The sequence below is a fragment of the Argiope bruennichi genome, chromosome 3 (genome assembly GCF_947563725.1).
Source record: "Argiope bruennichi chromosome 3, qqArgBrue1.1, whole genome shotgun sequence".
Classification (NCBI taxonomy): domain Eukaryota; kingdom Metazoa; phylum Arthropoda; class Arachnida; order Araneae; family Araneidae; genus Argiope; species Argiope bruennichi.
The window spans coordinates 3,009,698-3,023,932 of record NC_079153.1 but is presented as its reverse complement, the minus strand read 5'-3'; the positions used below and the strand labels follow the sequence as shown (position 1 = coordinate 3,023,932).

General features: G+C 31.7%; 1 protein-coding gene across 1 annotated transcript in view; it reads left to right on the top strand.

The window, feature by feature from the left end:
- LOC129964002 (netrin receptor UNC5C-like) overlaps window positions 1–14,235 on the top strand; it is a 353,390-nt gene that overhangs the window by 207,728 nt on the left and 131,427 nt on the right. The window lies entirely within an intron of this gene.

The following is a 14,235-nucleotide window of genomic DNA, read 5'->3' as shown; positions in this document are numbered from 1 at the left end:
AGAAGGTCAATCGCTGCAACAATTTATTAGTGGAGAAAAACTTGAATGCAAGCATTGTTGAATTTTCTAATCAGAGTTACTCAAATGAAACATTCCTCTTTTGAGGTTAAATTAAACTTTGATCATCATTATTCCTAGATTTCTTATTTATTTCATTTCATACGGAAATGTGCTGAAAATGATAGTTTTCTAGATTTGTTTTGTAGTGGGAGTTCATTCATTCTTTTAATTTGAATTTTTATCGAAGTGTTGTTAACACTTTGAGAAAAGCTCATTTTTTCTGTGCCTGCTGGTGCCGATAAAATATATTTTTGAAAAATATGCTTAAAATATTTTTAAATTGATTAAAATAAAAAAAATATATATGGAAATATAATATATATCATTGAAAATATTTATTTTTTTTGAAATTTCAAATGATGTAAAAAAATTTAAGCTATAAAATTAAGTTATCGTCAAAAAACACTGAAATTTCACTTTTCTTTTTAATTAATTTCATTATGAAAAATCTCTTCTTTTAATTAATTTCATTATCAAAAAAAAAATCTTCGATGTGCACATCACTTTCCAAAGTATGTATGTGTCAAGTCTGGTAGCTCTAGATCAGGCAGTTTAACCTGTAGGAAGGCAACATAAACGTTCATTTTTATTATAAATAAAGTCCGAGATTATTTAAGTACCTCTCGCAAGCAAACATCATCGATGGATCTTTATTCAAGCTTTCAAATATTTTGATATCTACTAACTGTAACCTCTTGGCATCCTGGGAATAGCAGTCTTTGTCGCTATATCCCACACTGTTTACGTTCAAGTACTGTATGTATGTATGTACGCAACTGTGTTATCATAATTAAGAAGTTGTCCATCTATTTTGATTGTTGTAAAGGACTATCTCGCGCAAGCTGAATGATTGTATCTTTAAAATAACTGTTTTGATATAGTTTTTGGAATTTTTGAATTATTTCAAGTCCAGTTCTTTTACACTGGACATTTTTAGTGCTTACGAGATTAAGAGAATGTACTTTTTTTTTCTGTCAATAGAGTTGAAAGTTACTCCTGAACTATAATTATAAATTGAGAGACAGAATTCATTTTTTTAATGTCATTAGATAAATCTTATGAATAACACGGCCCATTAATACTGATCCAAAGCAAAACCTTTCACCATAATCTTCCCGAAAATAGCGGTGGATCTTCCTTCGAAATGTATGGAGGAATGAAATATAACAGAGTAAATTCTCGTTCGGTAAACTATTCGAAAGCTCTCTCTATTTCATTCAGTAATTATCATTGTTCCCAAATTATTCTGCATGATGACGATTTACTTTTTCCTTCGCAAGAACGAAATTGCAGCCAATCGTTCTCCGAGCTTCGAAGTGTGACGGAGCAGCCATCAAAATGGAATCCCTATTTCGCCTTCTCTCTGCAGTCAAAAGCACCGAGCTGGTCCCCATCATCTCATTACAACTATCATTACTCGGAAGATTTCAATCCCGTACGTGACACCATCCTCTGGATTTTAATAAACTGAACTATAAAAAAGGTATAAGGAGACCTATTATTTCGACATGATACTATTGTAGAATTATATTTTGAAAAATTACATCTGGAGAGTAATTTTCTTTTGAAATAACTACTCTGCCACTAAGTTCCAGTCTCTCTTATATATATATATATTTTTTATCATTGTTATTTTGTTATGGAAAGACCGCTGTGGAGTTTCGTTTCAGCCCACTCCTAGTGTTCTGGAGCGTTGCAGTGAGTTATATACGGGAGCAGGGCCCGCGCGATCAAATTTAATTGAGTGGAAAGGATTTTTATAGTTCCGAATTCGGCGCGATTATAAGAGGGCCCTCTCCTCTCGCTCAGTGCCTCGTTTCCGATGTGGAGAAGGGCCATTAAGGGTCCAAGGGGGAGGGGGAAGTTTCATTATTCCTTACGACGATTCCTGGATGTTCTTTTATGACATGTTACAAAAAGAACTCGGGTTGCCATCTTTGGTCTAAAATTTCTCTTTTTTTTTACATATAGAAGATATCTAATCAGAAGCTATGACAGTATTATTGGTGGTGTTTTTTTTTTTTTTTCATTTTATCACTAAGATATTATTTTTAAAGAAATATAATAAATTTCAATTCCATCCACGGAAACTTCAAATGTACGCATGCGGTGAAACATGATATGAATTGCTTATTTAGAACTCTTTGGAATAACAGTATTCTTTTTCTCTTTAAGACTCTGAAGAGAAAACAACAGGCCGCAAGTGAGCTAAATATAATATTACGCATTTACGCATTTCAGAACATAAAAAAATAACTAAAAAAAACCCAAATCATTTGACAAAAAAAAACACTTTTTACTTTAAATTTGTCACTTTTTACTTTAAATTTTTTAAAAATCTAAATGTATTAAAGAAACCGTCATTATTAATACATGTAAGATAAAAAAAAATTTTAGAGTAGTGTTCATGACAATTGCTGTCTTTTATTGCACTTGAATAATCTTTATGATTTGCCATTAATATGCTGCATGATTATTTTTAAACTATTATATTTATACTGTGGACTCTTCTTCCATTTTTCCTTATCATTTCAATGTAAAATGTAACTATCCATATTGATGATTCTTTTTACTTTAAATATTTTTAATTATTTATCTATCCAGTCTATTCAATGATACTGCTTGTAAAAAGAAATTCATTTAGTAATTAAATAAATTTAATTTAGCAGCAAAAGTTTTTAGACTCTCTGCGTACTATTAATGATTTTATCATTTCATAATACGCTGTGTATTTAAGTCTACGCAAATTCATTTTTATCTTAGGTCCATCTCACTTTGGTTTATTATAGAAATTGTAAAATAATTTGTAAAGAATTTCAGATTACAATAGCTTTCTACTAAATTCAGTTTCTGTGCATTTGAAATGTTACGTTATATTTCCATTCATAAATAGTGATTATCCATTTGATTGAGAAGGTTCATTCATGGTATATAATGGAACACAATTTAATATCTTTAGGATTCTTTTAAGTGCCTTTATAGTAGATAAATAAAAAATATTTAGAAAAGTAATTCTGTATTCCGATATTTATGAACTACCGAATCACATTGAACTCGTCCCGAAAAATAATTGATTCTATGGTTTCTCTTCTGGTCTCGAAAATTCAATGGTCTCATTTTAAAAAAATCAACGCTGAAGTATTAGAATAGCTTTATATTTCATTTACGAAATGTGTATATTCTTAATACACCCTCTGAAAAATATCATAAATATGAATGGGATGTATACATTTTCACCAGATATTATTATCTTGATGACGGACAATAAAAGTAATAACATTTCGATTTCGAGTTGCATTTCTTTTAGCCTAACAAATTCAAAACATGATCAAGCTATTAAGTTATATTAACCAAGGTGCCTTTATCAAAATCTTAGATTTCTGTGATGTTATAGTGCATATTATTCCTTTTATATAATCAAATAACTGGTCTCATTCTGAATGAGATAGAAAAGTTTATGAAAGGTAAATCAGCATGATTCATGAACGCATTTCTCTATTCGATTTCAATTCATTTGAATTCGAATCGCGGTAAGAATGATAAGCTAGCAATGAGAAGGACTTTTTTCTAAAGATCCTTTTCGCTGTCTGCTTAGAGTCCTGAATTGCCGCTTCACACTTACATTCTGCGACCCTCGTTGTGAATCCAATAATCAAATCAAACATTTTATCTTCATTGTTTTCTCTGTGTTTCTTTAGATGTGACCTACGTCAACGGCTTGGAGTCTTCATGTCTTGATAAAATGAGAATAATCTTCTAAATTTGACGCAGGAATCCATCCGATTAGTAATAAATTATGTAAATGTATCATGTATAAATGCATCGTGATTTGTATGGATTTCAGTTGAAGTATTCTTATTAGAATTTTACCAAAACAGAATGTGTGTGATTAATAAAAATCGGCATTCATTGCTATCCATGTCATAACTAGGGTAGTCTGTTATATCATTGGTGCGATGGTAAAAATCTAAATCAGAAATTTCAAAATTCTTCTCTCATTTTTCTTTTGATTACATAATTGTCAATGATACTCTAATGATATAAAATATTACAGAAGTAATTATACCATATATGAAAATAACCACAATAATAATAATAATATTTATTTATTTTTTATTTTTATTTATTTATTTTTTTGCAAAAGCATGGGTCAGAAGTTTTATTGATTTTTTCTGTATGAGTACGACCCCAGTTAGAAAGCAGCTTTTACGGAATGAGTCAGCCATTGCCAAAATGGAGTAACAAGAAGCAGAGTCTGCTAACAGCTGAGAGTGGGTGAAGTGTTTCTTATAAATTCAGTTTCTAAATGAGAATATTTCAATACCGAAATGTGGCCCTTCTTAGGTCGAGATCGTCCGGATAGATGATATGCGATATACATAACCATAAAAATGTATAATCGAAATGATATACATGCAAGGGGAGTCAAAAAGAAAAAGAAAAGAAAAATCTAATATTTTTCCTGGTTTATATCATTTGAAATAGGTAGTAAATAATTTTCATAAATAATCTCCTACAGGGAAGCATTTACAATTATAATAACAACACATTTATGGAATTTCATTTGCCTGGTTTTAAATGAAAATATTTTGCTTTGTTTCTAATTCATTTCTCCTTTCACGGTGTTTCTTTAAATAAAATATTTTCATTATTACATTTATGTTCGTTATTATATTTCTTATTTTGCGAGTCCCATGTACAACCATTTTTAGTATTTGTTCTCTGTACATTAAAAAAATAGCTTCCTTTCAAAATGATTATAATCGAACCTCTATTGAGTTGACATTTTATGAAATGATTTGATTCGCAAACAACTCAAGACTAGCACATTCTTATTCACTCATTCTTCGAATCAATCCTGAATCAATTCCAAATTTCATTTCGTGCCACAAAATTTGATAAGAATTTGCAAGTTTAATTATAAGGACTCGTTCCAAATTTTATGTATCTAATTTTTTGCATTTTATGCATGAACATATACAGACAAACATGACTCCAAAAGGGTTTTTTTTTCGGGTCTGGAAGGATTTAAATGTCAATCACGAAATTCATCAAAAGTTGTTTTCCGATTACATTATTTTCCTCATTGTATATTCCGTATGCGAGAGAATAATTTTAATGTACGAACCATACATTTTTAAAAGGAAAAAAAATGCTATTATTTTTGGGGTTAATAGGAAAATAATCTACTAACGATTCAGTGTTTTTACGGGAAAACAACACTAGTTTATGAACGCATCAGAAATAAATTTGAATGAAAGCAATATAATGAAACACCAAAAGTAAAAAGAAATGAAAATATGAAATATATATTTATGGAAAATTTTTTATTATTCAATAATATTTTAGTACATTACTTCAATATTCTGCATTCATCTTTTACCCCAATACTCAAATTTGTTTTTCCGCAAACCATTTTTTCACATTCTTTACAGGTGTTAATGCTCCTGTTTCTTTTACAAAATCGAATTCCTATGTATTATTGTTGTAATATTTGCATGGGTAAAACTAATTTACTAAAAATTTTATTTATTTTACGACCGCGTCAAATGGACGCACATTCGTTGAGATGTGTATACCGCATAGAGAATTTCAATAATTCTAAACTTTGAAGAAAATAGACTTCAATATATATTTACCTCGCACAACGGATAAAAGTGAATAAAATAAAAATGCGAACGGTTTTTGTAATTTTCTTTTGTAATTTTCCTAAATCGAAATGCGTCAGAATGGCATGTCCCGCAAACCTAGTGTTAAGTGTAAATCCTGTGGTGTGCATTCCACAGATTGAAGATTGTTACTTTGGTCCAGTACTTTTGAGCCGTCATGAAATAAATTTAAATTATGTCATTGGATAAAAATAAGCTGAAACTGCAAAGTTTCTAGAGAACTTTTTGTCCAAAATGGCGTCGGTGGACCAACTTAGTGTTTGCCCGAGTCCGTATCTATTGAGAACAACTGCCGACTTCCTTTGGCGGGCGCGCGTCATTTCCGCCCGGCCACGTAACGAAACGCCTTATCCCCATTAGTCCCCAACAGTCATTTTTCCCCCCTATTTCTTTTCCGTCTGAATGACTTCGGAGAAGAAAGTTTTTGGTAAAAGAGGTTATGAAATATCAAAAACATTTTTTTTTTTTTTTTCCTCTTCTCTCGGAAAAAGTAAGAAAATATATGAAATGTAGATTCTAAAGTGAGTACGAAATAGAAAAATACGAGGTCGGGAAAAGTTTCTTCCAGCTCTGGGGAAGTTTTTTGGCGCATTATTTATTTAGCGATTTTATTCTTCCCTCACAGGGAAAAGATTTTTAGAAGAAAGTAACCGTGACTGATGGATATCATATCAGTCTTTTCCAATAGAGGCAATGAATCATGTGTAAGTAAAAATGATGCCAGTTACTCCCGCGGAAACGTATTCGAAAGTAGAGATTTATTGACTGTCGCTTTGTTAATTCGAGCTTTTTCTCTTTTTGTTTTTGAGAAACTTAACTGGCATTTGACTATCGAAGGATGCTTTTTAAAGAGTAGCGTAGAATTCGTGCTGGATTTTGGAAAAAAAAAAGTAATTTGTTCCATCATAAATTATTCATGTATTGGACATGCCGATAAAATGAAATAGGATTAATACTCTATAAATGAAGTGAGGCTTGCATTCTTTTTTTCTTCAAAAGAAGAAAAACAGCAAGCACTTGAAAAGCACTTCAGTTTATAATTGAATAATTTCCCATCATCATTTCAATAATTAAAATATGCATCTTAATGTTTGTTTTTTTGAAAATTTTCCTTGACACAAATGTATTTTAATTATATTCAGAAAAATTTCTTAAACAAGAAATATAGAACCGGGAAAACATGATTTTTGTCATTTATTTTTGATACTCATTAATAGATTATTTTATAGAGATAAATTTCAGTTTTTTGCTGGTCACACAGTCATAATTTTACTTTCGTTTTTCTAAGATTATCATATATATATATATATATACAGGGTGTTGCCGAATTCGACCGACATACTCAGAGGGGTGATAGTAGGCATCAAGAGGATAAAGATTCACCATACAACATGGGGTCCCAAACGACGTTTAGGGGGTGAAAATCGCAAAAATATAGGGAGTCGGAGAATTGTTGGAAACTGTAAAAAATTAATACAAAAATAACAAATGGTGTTTCAAATATGATTTTTTTTAAGTGAAAGCACATTCTTAAAGGCTATTTTTCATGTAAGAAACACGCCGATTTGATGAACCAGGGGGTTGTAAATTATTGAAAACGAAAAGGTAGTTTAGACCCCTTATCTTCAAAAATATTTAAACTTTAAGAAAAATAAAAGTTTGAAAATATGAAGTATTTTATACTCTTTAATTTGATATAAGTCTGTAGTGAGAAAACGGAGGAGGTTTTAAAATATTCAAGAAAAACTAAAATGTTTTCCGGGAAACATCGCTGCAACATCAGCACCGTTGTTTACAGAGGGTGTTGCTAAATTCGAAAGGTAAATTTAGAGAAGTGATAGTTGGCATTAAGGAGATGAAAAATTATCATAAAACATAGGGTCGCAGGAGACGTTTATTCTGTGAAACTCGCAAAAACAGACATTAGAAGAAACAATTATCCTGGCGAAGAGAATGACCCCATAAATGCGAGGATTTGTAACAAGGTAGTCGAGAAGAAAAAGTTTTCTCGTATTTAAATTTGCCATGCTTTCGAGGAATATAAAAGCAGCTAGAATTGCAGAATTTATGGTTCGATGAGTATAAAAGTAGCTTGTATTTATTAAAGAGTAGTTCAGAATTGATAGTCGATAAGTTTCATTCATAAACAACATGTCAAGTTTCACGAATGACGAATATGCGGATATGCATTTTATTTATGGCCGAGTGGATGGTGATGGACGCCTAGCACAAAGAATATACCAAGAGCAATATCCAAGTAGGCGTTGTCCGCATCACAGCACCTTTGCAAATATTGATCGACGGTTGCTGGAGACAGGATCCTTCAAAATAACGAGGTCAAATGCAGCGTATGAACGCAGTGTGCGCACACCTGAAACATAAAACCGAGTTTTGCCGATACCCCATTGACAAGCACGCGATCAGTTGCAGTTGAATTGGGTATTCGGCATGCTTGGTGCCACACAGGAAGATGCACTCTTTCCTGTAAGAATTTTATTCTCAGATTTTATCTCAGACCTGTTGATTGGCCATCACTTCCCCGGACCTTAATCCCTTGGATTTCTTCTTCTGGGTGACATGAAATCTCTTGCTTATCAGACACCTTTGGATACAGTGGAAGGTCTCGTAGCACGGATCATCGTCGCTGCTGGAGAAATCGCAAGAACACTTGATATGTTTGAGCGCGTCCGGCGGTCCTTTAAACGTCGGTGTCGGTTGTGTAGTGACCTTCGCGGCCGCAACATTGAGTAATTTTTATAAAAGTTTCCCATCGTCTCCTCTCATACTACAGTCTTTCTTATATTAAAATGTATGTATGTGTGCTGTATCTGTGTTCCACCAAATAAATTTTCACCATCGTTTGCGACTTTATATTTATTTCTTTGGAAATTCTTATTGCCTTTTTGCCTATTATCACTCCTCAGAATTTTTCGGTAGAATTTTGCAATACCTTCTGTAAACATCGGTGCCGATGTTGCAGCGATGTTTACCGGCAAACATTTTAGTTTTTCTTGAATGTTTTAAAACCTTCCTCAGTTTTTACACTACAGACTTATATCAAATTGAAGAGTATAAAATTCTTCATATTTTCAAGCTTTTATTTTTCTTAAAGTTTAAATATTTTTGAAGATAAGGGTTCTAAACTACTTTTTCGTTTTCTATAATTTATGACGCCTTGATTCATCAAATCGGCATGTTACTTACATGAAAAATAGCCTTTAGAAATGTGCTTTCACATAAAAAAAAAGAATCATATTTAAAATACCATTTATTAATTTTTTACAGTTTTCTACAGTTCTCCGACTCCATATATTTTTGAGATTTTCACCCCCTAAACGTCGTTTGGGACCCCATGTTGTATGGTGATTCTTTATCCTCTTGATGCTTACTATCACCTCTCTGAGTTTGTCGGTCGAATTCGGCAACACCCTGTATATGCACAATACGGTAAACGATTTCAAATTGAATAAAGTACCCATTTAAATCCTTGCAAACGTAAACTAAACTGTTGCTTCATTCGTTTAAGATTTTTGTATGCTTAAAATATTTAAATTGAAAATTTGTTGTTTCTTTAATGAGGTTCCCGTTTCACGTGATAAGATGATTGCACCAAAAACATTCCTCTGGGACTTTTTTTTCCTTCTTTCTTTTTTCGATTAGATCCAAGTTTTTGGCATTTCTTAAAATTATGCTACACTTGCTTTGCTGAAAATAGTTTTAATTTTCAGAAAAATAAGCATTTATTTTAATTAAGGAATTCTATTTTGAAATATCAATTAATTTATAAAAGTAACTGACTCGACAAAGATGTTTATTAAAAATTTTTATTGAATATTTCCTCCATAAACTTGTGAATAAACTTTTGTATTAAAAAAAAAGAATTTGTCAGTCTTCGTTCATTTTTTATTGATATTTACTCTTGGCTAAGTGCATTTTGATAAAAGGGAAAAATCAATTTTATGTGTAACTAAACAAAAACTTTATTATTTACTATGAATTTAATTATTTCTTATTACCGTAACTTTTTTTTTCTTGAATTTAGTTAAAGATAATAAAATATTAAATCCAAAAAAAAAAAAAAAAATTTCTTCCCAATTTTTTCAACTAATAGTTGACAATTGATATCTCATCTTTTACTATGTTCATTTTATGAATGAAAGATGATATATTTTTTTCTTTTTTTAATCAAAAATTTTAGTAATATGTTTGAAATTGCATTCGTATAGTAAAGAATTAAGACTTTTTTAATGATTTAAATTTGTGATTTTTTTTCTATATCTGCTTAATATAATCTTTCTCTAAATTGCTTTTAACAAGCCTATTCTGTGTGAATCAATCCTTTGTTTGGAACTGTTGGAAATACATAAGGAACTCTAACGACCAAAGCACCAGGAGAGAAAATTTAGACGGCAAAAATTTAATTCATTTTGCTTTAAGTGTATAATTAAATTTCATGGAATATCTTGATATTTAATGTTGAAAATCAACTTTCCTATAAATTTTTATTTATTTTTAAATACAGAAAAATTGTATTCTTCTACTCAATTTAGATGTATTTAATTACAGATTGCTTACATTTTTCAGTTAGAGTTATTACTGACTGACTTTATTTTTTACTAAGTTCTGAATCATTTTCAAATTATATAAATGCTACGAGCTTTCTCATTTATATAACTCTCCGATATAAGGTTTCTTTCCCTAGTTTCAGATGTAAAGTAGTCCAGAAAACATGAAATAAATCGTGGATGGAATCGAAATTCAGATCTTTTAAATCGAAATACAGCCATGAGAATATTTTGGATGTCTATGAGATTTGAACCAACTGGTTTTATATAACGTAAACAGATTTTCTAAACTTCATTTTGGAGCGTTCTAAATGTAAAAACGGAAAAGATCCATCTGGGACAAGGAGCCAAAAGTCTGGAGTTTCACGGATAATTCGGGCCATTTTATCATTGATACTGTCTATAGGATAAGATCACACTTAATGGAAATCAACAGTATTCTAAGAAAATAAGACATCGGACTGGGAGTTTCCGTCAAAACGGTGACCGTTGTGCGTGTAATGTGCGCAATGCAAACACACTTCTTGCACTATAAAATTCAAGTGGGCATATAATAATGTTGAACAGAATGAAATTTTGTTAAATTTGTAAAAAGAATGCATAATTACATAATCACTTTTTAAAAATTTAGTTCACTTTTAAGTGATTGCATCAGCTTTATGTATGAAATATGGCAACATTTATAATCGTACATTTTCATTCATCCATTTTTATAAGTTTAAAAGAAAAGTTCTACGGAATCTAATTTCGAACTTTTAATACCTAGTTAGTATTCATAAATCATCAATCTTAAAATTCTTCTATGTAACGTATATATATATATCAATAAACAAATTGTGAGAATATCCTAGATTTCTATTTAACGGAGGAACTATCAAAAATGGAAATTATTTTGGCACTCTGAGATGTCTGAATAATTTTTTTCAGCTCTCAATTCACTGACCGTTTATATAATAGCGAGTCATTCGTTATGTCTCATTTTTATTAAAGATAGTTTATGCCATCTAACTGGAGCTGTTCAGTCAGATAATACGCTGATCTTCACTATCATCTGTTCAATCGCTAACAAATGCTTGTTCCCATTGACAAAACAATGTCAATGCAAAGGCAGCGGTCACATGCACGCCGTAGAATTATGTAAAGGCAGGGAAAATGAATCGTCAAGTCCAAAATAACCGTCTTCATCTGCTGTTAAAGCTGGAAGAGAAGGAGGCCTCCGGGGTAAAGAAAAAGAAGGGGTAGACAAAGAAAGGAAAGCAAACAATACAGAAATGGTGTCTGCGGGACAGTTATTGCGAGTATTTGTCGTGTTATCCAACCGACTGACGTTGACAAGCGGGAACGTTCGGGTATTGGAGGGATGGCAGTAAGTATAGATCCGTGACGTCGGATATTGGATGTGCATTCCATAGCTACGCCTGCCTGCAAAAAAATAAAAGAGGAAAAGATATTGTGAAGAACAACGTCCTATGGATGATAGTCATCGTCACTTCTCCCCCCCCCCAACAAAGGACGAGGGGATGGAATGATCGGGGAGAGTGATTTTCGTGAGGGAATGGCTTGTCAAACGTGCGATTTGTCAGCGGGAAAATTGAGGGTTTGCTTTTCTTATCCGTGTTATTCTGTTTATGCGCATCCGGTGGAAAACAAAGCTTCTTCAGAGTCCCGAAATTCACAGTTTTCTGGTTTAAGACAAAGGGGACTTTCTATCTTCGTGTTGGTGTTCGGAACTGAGAGGAGGGGATTGGTCTGCACCTTTTAGGAACCTTTTGACCTTCGAGTCATTCATGATTCAAAAACAATGTCTTGTTCTTGTAGGTCGAAAAATCTATAATTGCGTTTTCCTGGGAGTGAGATTCTAGTTTGTGTTGAAAGTAACAGAGAATTGGCTTACAATCGCATTATTCTATTCTAACAAAATATTAAGTGCAAAGCTTGCATTTCTGAATAATAAGCCTTCATAATTAAGCAGTCGGAAAAGAATCGTAAATTAAGAATTTTGTCTGATTTTAATTGAAAATAGCATTTACAAAAGTTTTGCTATTGCCTTTTTAAAACCTTAGGGCACCAAAATTTCAAACGAACCTAAATATCAAGCTAGTAAATCTGATTCTATGATTGATCATTTGGAAAATTTTTGAGGAAAATTATTTGGACATAGTTGTGCAAACGGAAATCAAATATCAGTTTCAGGATTTCAAGTTCAAAATTTTCTAGCGAAAAACCGTCGTGTAAGGGAGTCTGTTGCACGTTAATGACCAAACGTCCTCCCGCTGGTGTGGTGTGGTGTGGTGAGGGGGATGCCAGCTCAGGTGTCGTCCTGGTCATTGGACAGCGGTTCAAAATGACGAGGTCCATCCCAAAATAATCCTAGTGTTGCTTTAAACGGGACGTAAATATAACTAAACTAAAACAAATCAAGTTCAAAATTAGAAACTAAGTTCAAATGTTGAGTTTAGTTAGGCAAATATATGTTAAATTTTAAAATTCAAACAAGTTTACTGATAGTCAAAGAACTAATTAATAATAACAGTAATAATTTTTTTGAAATTCAGCATTTAAATTTTTGTTTAATGTCATGTAAAAGGAGCTCTATCACTAAATAAATAAAATGGGTGACTGCATTATTTTACTTCCCTTATACGAAGGATACAAAGAAAAAATATTGTCACCGTAAAAAAAAAATCGAATTCGTGTAATTGCTAGAATTTCTTCATTTCAGAGTCCTATAAACACATTTTTTGAAATTTTTATGTTACAAAACGGGATATACTCAAAAATGCTTTGAGCTGAACGAATGAAATTTGGTATATAGTCTTTATACAAAATGTGAAGATCGATATCAGATTTCACGATAACTGTTAAATGTAAGAAGCTAAAAAGGTAAAATTGGGCACACAGGTTTAGTAACTTATGCATTAATCCATTTGAAATTTGGGACCAAATCCATCAGTGGGTTGATTATTTATTGGTTTGTGCTTTCGCATGCATGTAAATAAATGAAACAGTTGCTAGCGTGTAACGTGCATGTAAATACATATTATTAGTAAAGCTGTAGTTCTGTGTCAAGTTTTGGTTTCAAACGATAGAAGAAAAATCGTTAAAATGCATTTGCAGCTTTCTTTACTATACTACGAAACACAAAAGTGTAGCTTGTGATGCATTGAAAATAAAAATAGGAGCGTTCTTGTTATCAAAATCTTGCGAGAATCCCACAACTTCTTGCAAAGGGAGGCTGGATAAAACCTTTCTTAGGGAATATGGGAGAAAAGCCATTCACTCAGTTTAAAAAATAAAAAAAGAACGCATTTTTATTTAGCATTTATTGCTTCGGTAATTCAATGACGATAACTATATAAAATTCGTTTATCCCCTTTACATACTATGACTTATCTGCCTCGTACATGGAATTACGGAATTTATTATATTTAAATTTAGACTATCGTTCAGATTAACATTTGATTAAAGAGAAAAAATCTTGAACACGTTGAGTTTCGTGTCTTTATGTGGGTTGAATATTCTTATATGAATTGAAATTATAATAAATATTCCAAATATATTGGAGTATCTAATTAAGTGGTTAGATTAATAGTTGAATCAATCAGTTCAAGCACAAGGTTAGCAAGAAATAAGTTACCCACTTCAGAGGGCTCAAAAATACGTTATATTGGTCCAAATTAGATAAAATTTAAACTGCAGTTTAGTCAGATGCTGTGCTTTACATTTATTAATTAAAAAAAAGTTAGTATAAAAATTCACCAATAGATGGCGCTGTAACACAAATGGCATTTATTCGCATATATTGAAAATGTGAAACATAATTTGCATTACAGCGCATTTCTATTACCATTTTTCTTTGGATAAAAAGAAGGCGGATTCTGCACAAGCATTAGTTTCTTCTCTGTTCGACATGCCTATGATGCAAGAGAAAGCACTACTGG